We start from the raw sequence: 8,300 nt of genomic DNA on the forward strand, positions 1-8,300 counted from the left end.
ATGGCTTGGTTTGCAAATGTGGGTGGCTCGTTGTATTTGCTGAAAAGCTCCCCACTGAGAAGGGAGCCTGATGGAGGATTCGATCCCAGGACCCTGGGATCATGACCTGAGCCAAAGGCAGAAGCTTAGCTGACTGAGCCACCCAGGCATGCCTGGAGGACTATTCTAAGAGTGAGGGCCAAAGCCCGGTCTATCCATAACGGCAATGAGTCCAGTGGGTGCGATAGGGGCTGACACCCAGTAGTGCTACCCCATCCACTAGGGCAGCCTCTGTTCAGCTACCAACAACTGCAGCTAAGTAGGGACATGGGCCTGGGGTTGCTGAAGCAGTGAGTTTCCTTTTCTTTTCTGTTTTTAAAGATTTTATTTATTTATTTGAGAGAGAGAGAGCACTCAAGTGGTGGGGGGCAGAGGGAGAGAGAGAAGCAGACTCTCCACTGAGCAGAGAGCCTGACATGGGCCTCGATCCCAGGACCCTGAGATCATGACCTGAGCCAAAGGCAGACATCTAATTGACTGAGCCACCCAGGTGCCCCAATCTTGTGACTTTTCAAAAGAAGCCAGGAATCTGGCAGAAGATCCTGATTTTATGTTAGTTAAGAAATTGCTGTGTTAGTAAACAGTTCAGATTCTTGACAAAGCAGAAGGGCAAGCCCGGTTCAATCAGCAGGTCTTTGGTTTGACTCCTCCGGTTTAGAGTTGTCATCCTCAGAAAGAAGTGGCTGTTGATATTATTAAGTGATTGTTACTTGATAATCTTTAGAAAAACAATCCTTGTGTCGACTTCATATACTTTGCCTTTTTTTTCCTGTAATACCTGGCTGAGAAGACATAAAAAACTTCCACATGCATTTTTCAATTAATGGTCAATAGTGTCTTACCTATAGTCACCCCTTCCCCTATTAATTTGAAGCAAATCTCGACACCATATTATCCATGAACATTTAAACATGACCACAGTACAGTTATCATGCCTAAACATTCATAATGTTTCTTAACAATATCCAGTCAATGTCCAATTTCCAATCATCTCAAAATATCATAATTTAAAAGAAAAAAAAATCCAGTTTGTGTGAATCGGAATCCAAATAAAGGCCACACATTGCAGCTGGTTGATATGCTTATGTTTGCTTTTGGTATTGTTTTTTGCATGTTGATTTTGCCGAATTGGCTATTATTAATGTGTTTGTATGGGAACTTCCGCTAAAGGATTTGTAAAAATGTAATGAAGGTTTGCAAGGCCAAGCTCTGTGATTATATTAGAAGTTAGTTTGATACAGTAAGTCTTATAAACAGCTAAATTCTGTCAAAGAAAAAATCCATTTTTAATGCATGATTGAATATTGATAATTAATGGGAACTATGAGGAAGTCATATGCAAAGATTAATTACCAACTGAGCTCCGAGAACATTTTTCTTCCTTTGTAATCTCACCTCCTGAGAGAAATAGTCTATATTGGCCCTAGAGTGAATTGACAGATATGTCCAGAAAGAAAAGCCACACACTTTAATCTTTATTGGTCATGCTTAATTGGATGTACTATTATTTTTTATTTGCAGAGACAATATTTTCCAGTTAATTCTTTCTGCAGTGCTGAAATGGGAAGGTGGGGATCCCGAGGCCTTTCTCACCATGCTGGATGTGGAAGGTTAGAAGTGCCAGGCTTCTAATATCTCTCTTTGTTGGAAGTGTTTGATGCCTCTCGACGATGGAAACTAATTGTCTGAACCAAGGTCATCCTCTACAGGCCAACTCTCTCCATAGCAGTCCCTCAACTCTGACAGAAAGTGATGCCCTGGGCTTTCTTCTTTCAGAGGTAACTTGAGGGGAACCGACCCCTGAAATCCAAATTCATTAACACAGGGGAAAATATTGTGAGTCCACCACGTCAAAAAGCCAGACAGGCCTGGCTATTTGGCCCTGCTGGAGAGCACAGTGTTTGTACATCTACCTAGCCTTCTGTTAAGAGACACCCGCCGGCCGGTCTGGGATTGGCAGCAGCTCAGACCCAGTTTGCAAAGGTGGCTGGTGGCCGGTGGCTAATTACGCGTTTGATGAACTTGTGGTTAAGACAATGCCGCGCGTGTCCTCCCCCGGCTGCAAACTGCCAGGTTACTGGAGAGTTTCCTGTATGGATACTAATTAGGCCTCACTGGGTCCTGAGATTTCCTCATTTGTCTTTCTGTCACCGAGTTTGTGGTTACAGATCGCCCCTGTTGACTGGGAGTGCGGCGGCATTTCCGATGGCTCACACATGTAATAAAGCCATTCAGGCAACCAGCAGTGTTCAGCCGTCTTTACAAAACAAAGCACATCCATGGTTATTTGCATCCCCGAGAAAACTTTGCTTTCTCCAGGTATTTGTTTTCACAAAGCATTAAGCACCTGAAAAACAGAACCAAAGCTTCCAAATGTGATGCCGTGTGTCGAGGCTGGCCACGTGCCTCCTGGGAAGGCCCAGCCAGGAAGTTCCTGGGGGAGGTGCATTAACCCCACATGGGCAGATGGGGGGCGGGGTTGGCTGACCTGGTTCCCCAGGGAGGTGGGGGAGATGCCACCCCAGTATTGTCTCCCAGGTCACCCTGGCCTGAGAGGCCCTGGAGAAGAGGCCTTGCTTGGCTCCCAAAAATGGCAGGCAGCCCCCTCTGTAGCACCTTCACTAGCCAGGAGGCCTCCTCTGGACCAGGAGCTCCCCGGCCAGCTGGGTTCCTTCTCTAGGTGGTGGGAGCACAGGCAAGAACAGAGGCCCTTAGTGTGTGGTTGAGTGGCTGCTTGCCTTTCTTCACGCGAGCGTAAATATTTTTTTGCAAGGGGCTGGAGTAAGACTCCAGCTCTCAAATATTTCTTTCCTGACGTGACTCTAAAACAGTGTTTCGTCTCCCAAGAAAGAGCCTGGTGAATACCCCCCCAGAAGCAGGAAGGTCTTGCTTCCAAGCCTGAGGGGTGGTGTGTGATGAGGAAGGGAAGGGAGGGAGAGAGGTGAGGAAGCATCAGGAGAAGGCACAGGTGAAGATGGATGTCTGTGCTGGTGTGGCTATGGGGGAGGGGCATGGGTCAGCTGGTGAAGGGGGTAGACAGATGGAGGGGATTGAGGTGAAAATGTCCCTCCAGAGCTAATGTGGCTGCCAGGAGTGTGAGCCTTATTGAGCAGTACTGCAAGGCCTAATCCCACCTGGGGAGAGAATGGTCGGTTGGGGACTGCTATCTTCCATCAGTCAAGTTCCCAGGTGTTTTGGAAGATATTTTGAGTCAGTAAAGTACTAACTGTTCGTTTGCTAGGAACTGATTTTATTTGGACTTATGGGGTGCTCTGTTCACCTGGGGATGAAGGTGACCTTTGAGGCTCTGTCAAGAGAGCTTTCTATGTGACCACAAAAATCAGACATCAGAGGGGTCTAAGGTTTCTCCAGCTGCCCGTGTTAGCATAATCAGAAAAAAGATAGTTTACATGCTGTCTGTAGGTCGTCTGTCTCTCAACAGGTGGTCATCAGTCCATACAAAGCAACCAGAGTCATCCATGGGACACTAGAAAGGAGAAAACCAATCTAGTTAACTAATAACCCAGATAAAGTCAACATCCCTGGCCATAAAGATTAGCCAGGCAGCCGCTCACAAGGTTGTGGAGGAGAGCTCCCATAGCCTTGTTTTCCCTTAAGAATGGCAAAGGCCAGGTGGCATTAAGGTCTGTATTTGTGTCCCTCTAGGGCCCTTATCCAATTCCACCAAAGCTAAGTATAAATCATAATTATATATAATATCGAGCAAGGACAAGCTGCAGTGGCTTCCCGTGAGCTAATTTGGGTGAGGACCACCAATGTCCTAGGAATTGGCACTGAATCCGCAAAGATCAAGTTTGCTTTCTTTAAAGAGCATAATGCAAAGCTGCAGTTGTGTTTTCCTTTGGGTTTACTACATCTCAAGGTGGGGGTTGGGGAGACGGTGCAGAGGCGACTGGATGACCCAGCAAGGCTTTCTCCATGAGTAAGCCCAGCCGGTCGGTCGTTTCCTCACCGGCTAGAAGGGAAGAGAACAATCTACAAGGCAGAAAATGCATGGAGAGCCTGAATTTGGCGTTGTGTTTTGATTCCAGGATTTTCTGCCTCTTACTAGCTACTTGAGTGCAGACAGTACCTCAAAGTCTCCATGAGTTTGGTTTCCTCATCCGTGTGAGAGTAATTGTACCTCAAAGTCTCCATGAGTTTGGTTTCCTCATCCGTGTGAGAGTAATTGTACCTCAAAGTCTCCATGAGTTTGGTTTCCTCATCCGTGTGAGAGTAATTGTTGCCTCAGAGATGGGTTGCACCTATGAAACAAAAATGAGCACAGGAAAGCTGTTAGTGCCCTGTAGCCCTCAAACCACAGCCACCCCAGAAGGCTGTCAGTGATGGAGCCAGGCCAAGTGTTCCAGCCCCACTTCCCAGAACGGATGCCTTGGGAGGGGTCCCAAGGTTCCAGGGTCACACATCAGATGTGTCCTGCCCCTTGGGGAGCCTCTGGAATGCCCTGGCTCCTGGTCCTAACTGAGGCAGAAAGGGAAGCGAGCCCAGTGCCTGTAAAGTTGGAGGCTGCTCAGATCCTCGCCCTACCTCTGCCCTCTCCAGCCCTGTTCCGCACAAAAACATCAGTTCTCGGGTTGTTCCAAGTTCTCCTGAGCATCAGAGTCAAGGCCTACAGTCACAGACCCTCTCGGCAAATGGCAAACACTTTCCTGTTTTTCCTGGAAAGCCTGTCCCGGTGCAGAGCAGACTCAAAGCCTAAGAAGTGAAGGCAGGGGTACGAGTGGTTGGGGGTGGAGTTGGGGGGGAGGGGTTGGTGGGACCATGGTCAGGCTGAGCACTAGTTCCTGGATGGGCCCCTCAGCCGAGTCTCAGCAGAAGCTGCCTCGGTAGAGGCCTCCCACTGGCTGCTATCTTCCGTAGCACACCCATATGTTCACTGTCGCCCGGCTTGTCCACGAAAATTTGCTGCAGGCAGAAATCTGGCATGGATGTCTCAAGCCAAGAAGAAGATTTAATTTTTTTTCCTTTTGATAGACTTTGAATCACAGTCATTCAGTCCATTTGACCCGGGAGAAGTTACTTCAAAGAAGAGTTCTGGCCCACCCCAATCTTCTGGGGGTTCCAGCGCCAAGAACAACTTCTCCAAGATGACTTCAAACTACCCTTCTGGGACTGAGCCTTCAGGAGCTTTGCCCACAGCCTATCCTGAGCACGCCGTTACTCACTTATTGATGGCAAACATCATAACCTTCCTCTTGGCATCATTTCCGTTTATTTATTCTGTGCCCAGAACTTCCCTGGGCACTCATGAGGATCTTACAAGTAGAAAGAAACAACTTCTGTACAGTGTAGAAAGCATAAAAAAGGACTGGGGAGAATGAGGGATGTTTGAAGTGCTTAAATCTCATGCCAACTTACTAAGAAATTAACATCTTTGCTGGGAAAATTAAAGATATTTGGAATCGAATGGAAATTTTTTTTCAATGCAGAAATGTAAATTTTGCATTTTAGTGTGTGATCAAAGGGAATTCCTCTGGCAAATGAGAGCACTTGAAAATGCAGTGTAGGCTACTTTCATTAGGATGAAATGTATTGATAATCAAGGGCAAGTTGTAGTAGAGCCTTTACTTTTAGGTTCAATTTTAATTGCTCTCACTGTCCCATTCATTGATGAATGAATCAATGTTGATGAATGAATGTTATCCAGTGTTTACTATGAGCCAAGTTTTCATTGAGAAAATGTTATCTGGTTCTTTTCTGATGTAGTTTTTGGTAATCCTGCTATTTTCATGTTATGAGAGCATTTTATAACATGCAGTTCTTGGGGCACTTGGGTGGCTCAGTGGGTTAAAGCCTCTGCCTTTGGCTCAGGTCATGATCCCAGGATCCTGGGATCGAGCCCGAGCCCCGCATTGCGCTCACTGCTCAGCAGGGAGCCTGCTTTCCCCACTCTCTCTGCCTGCCTCTCTATTTGTGATCTCTCTCTCTCTCTGTCAAATAAAGAAATAAAATCTTTTTTAAAAAATGCAGTTCTTAATCATTAACATTCACTCTCTGACATTTAGAACTTTCCTCCATATGAAGCTAAGACGCCGGAGAGAACCCACCATCCTGGAAGCTAGTTTGCATTGGGGACATCAGAGTTGGGACTCTCTACCTTCACTCTCTTGGGACCAAAGGGGAGGAGCGGTAGGGAGAAAACTTCTCTTGGATGGCCATTATAGACCAGGCACTTTACAAAAATAATCTCATTTAATTTTTTTTTCTGTGAAATTGTTACAGATTTTTTTTTATTATCAGTGAAAAACTGACTTTTTTTTAATTTTTAATTTTTTGTAAACATATAATATATTTTTATCCCCAGGGGTACAGGTCTGTGAATCACCAGGTTTACACCCTTCACAGCACTCACCATAGCACATACCCTCCCCAATGTCCATAATCTCATTTAATTTTAATTCTCACAACTTATCGGTAGATAGGATTTCCATTCCAGAGTTCAGAAAAGTGAGGCTAGGATGGCTGATGAAAAAAACTAGTAGGTGTTGGCATCGCTAACCCTCACTGCCTTTTAGCACATCACCCATTTCATGAGTATGTATTTATTGAGCGCCTGCTGTATCCTAAGGACAGTTCCAGGCACTACGGATTAAGTCGCCATCCTCATGGGGTTTCCAAGCCAGTGGCTAGGACAGTAAACAGACTTGGTGAAATGCTGGGCGGTAGCAGGGAGATGAAGAAGAAAGGAAGAGGTGAGTGGAGGGGGAATAGGAGTCCAGGCCAGCCCTGCGGAGTCTAGTGTCTCCGGTCTCTTCCTCGTGAGAAAAGGGGAATGTGCACACGTGTGGGCACCTGCACCGCCTGGAAGGTTGCGGGTGAGGGCAGTGAAGAGTGAGGAGGAACAGGAGTCCAAAGAAAATGTGCAAAGAGGGATAGTTCCTTGGGCTTCGGTCTGTTCCTATTTGCCTTCTGTCAACTCCGTAGTGACATCTGCATCGTGAGCTTTGTTACACCCTCCCCTTCCTGGGCCAGTATGCTCCGAAGGTGATAGCTATCACCCCCTGTCCCTCCCAGCCCCTTGGATGTCATTATTTCCTAGTGACCTTGCCTTGTCTCCTTGATAATGTACACATCCTGTGTTTCAATCCTTCTGGGCCCATGAAGGGATCAGATAGCTAATTTTTTTTTTTCTATACAAAGTTAGCTTATTTTGCATTTGTAATTAGTTTGATAAGCTGCAAATATGCCCAATGTTGACGTGCCCCAGGACCTCTTTTTATCTTCATCTTCACCTCCTTGGTGATCTCATCCAGTTCAAGGCTTTAAAAAAACACCTGTAAATAGATGACTCTTGAATTGATAAATCATGCCCTCTGCCTACCTGACTTTTCCACCCGGAAGTCCAACAGACATCTCAAAATGAAGACTGAATGTCCCAGCCTTGGTTTCTATTGACAGCCTTCTCCATGCAAGTCAGTGGCAACTTCATTGTCCCAGCTACTCAGGACAACAAATTGGGGTCATCCCTTACTCTTCCTTATATCCCGAAATATCAGATTTTGGGATATGAGCCCCATATCCCGAAAGGATTGATTCGCCTTCAAATAAATCCAGAATTCAACTGGATTTCACTGTTGTACTGTTTCTCCTCACTGTTTCTCCTCAGCATCTCTTCCATCACCACTCTGCTCTAAACCACCATCATATCTCGTTTTCGCAGTTCCAACCAGCTTCTAATCCTTTCTCCTTTCGGTCTACCCTAAACTTGGCAGCCAGGGTGATCTGACTATAAAGAAGCAAATCACATCAGCTGGCCCTTCGGTTTACACCCTCCAGTGGCTCCCACTTGGAGGAGTCAATCTGGAAACTGTTCTTTTCACCTCTGCTTCTCCGGATAAAACAAAAACAAAAAAACCCAGCCCTCCCTGCTCTAGGCCTTTCCCGTGCATTCTCCCTCCCTCTCCTGTGGGAGCGCCCAGGCAACAACTGTTTACAGGGCCACACCCTGGCTGCCCTGGAACGCTCATGTGCTAATCACTTGGTCATTTGAAACTTGGTCAAGGTTAGATTTGCTAAGAAATGTCTTCCCCCAAATCTGAGAGCTCTCCTTACTAGCCCTGGAAGATAAGACCTTCTAGTGGCTTTATCTAAAGAGAGATTGTCCCCTTTGTCCCCACCCCCGACCCCCACAGGAATGCCTGTTCGGTAGCCACACAGCAGCTCAGAGCCCACACCTACAGGAAATGCCTGTTTGTTTCAAGTAACATTTAACTCAGTGGCTTTTTTCTCCTTGGGCCTTC

The 8,300-nt window shown here is 46.4% G+C and overlaps 1 long non-coding RNA gene across 1 annotated transcript; it reads right to left on the reverse strand.

The window, feature by feature from the left end:
• Positions 1-1,513: 1,513 nt before the first annotated feature.
• On the reverse strand, positions 1,514-7,907 carry LOC309866953. Its single transcript, XR_014312894.1, has 4 exons — positions 7,382-7,907; positions 4,184-4,304; positions 3,450-3,526; positions 1,514-2,386 (listed from the first exon to the last, which is right to left on the reverse strand). It is a non-coding gene; the product is annotated as an uncharacterized lncRNA (long non-coding RNA).
• Between the last annotated feature and the right edge of the window lie 393 nt (positions 7,908-8,300).

The sequence above is a fragment of the Mustela nivalis genome, assembly GCF_964662115.1.
Source record: "Mustela nivalis genome assembly, chromosome: 6".
NCBI lineage: Eukaryota > Metazoa > Chordata > Mammalia > Carnivora > Mustelidae > Mustela > Mustela nivalis.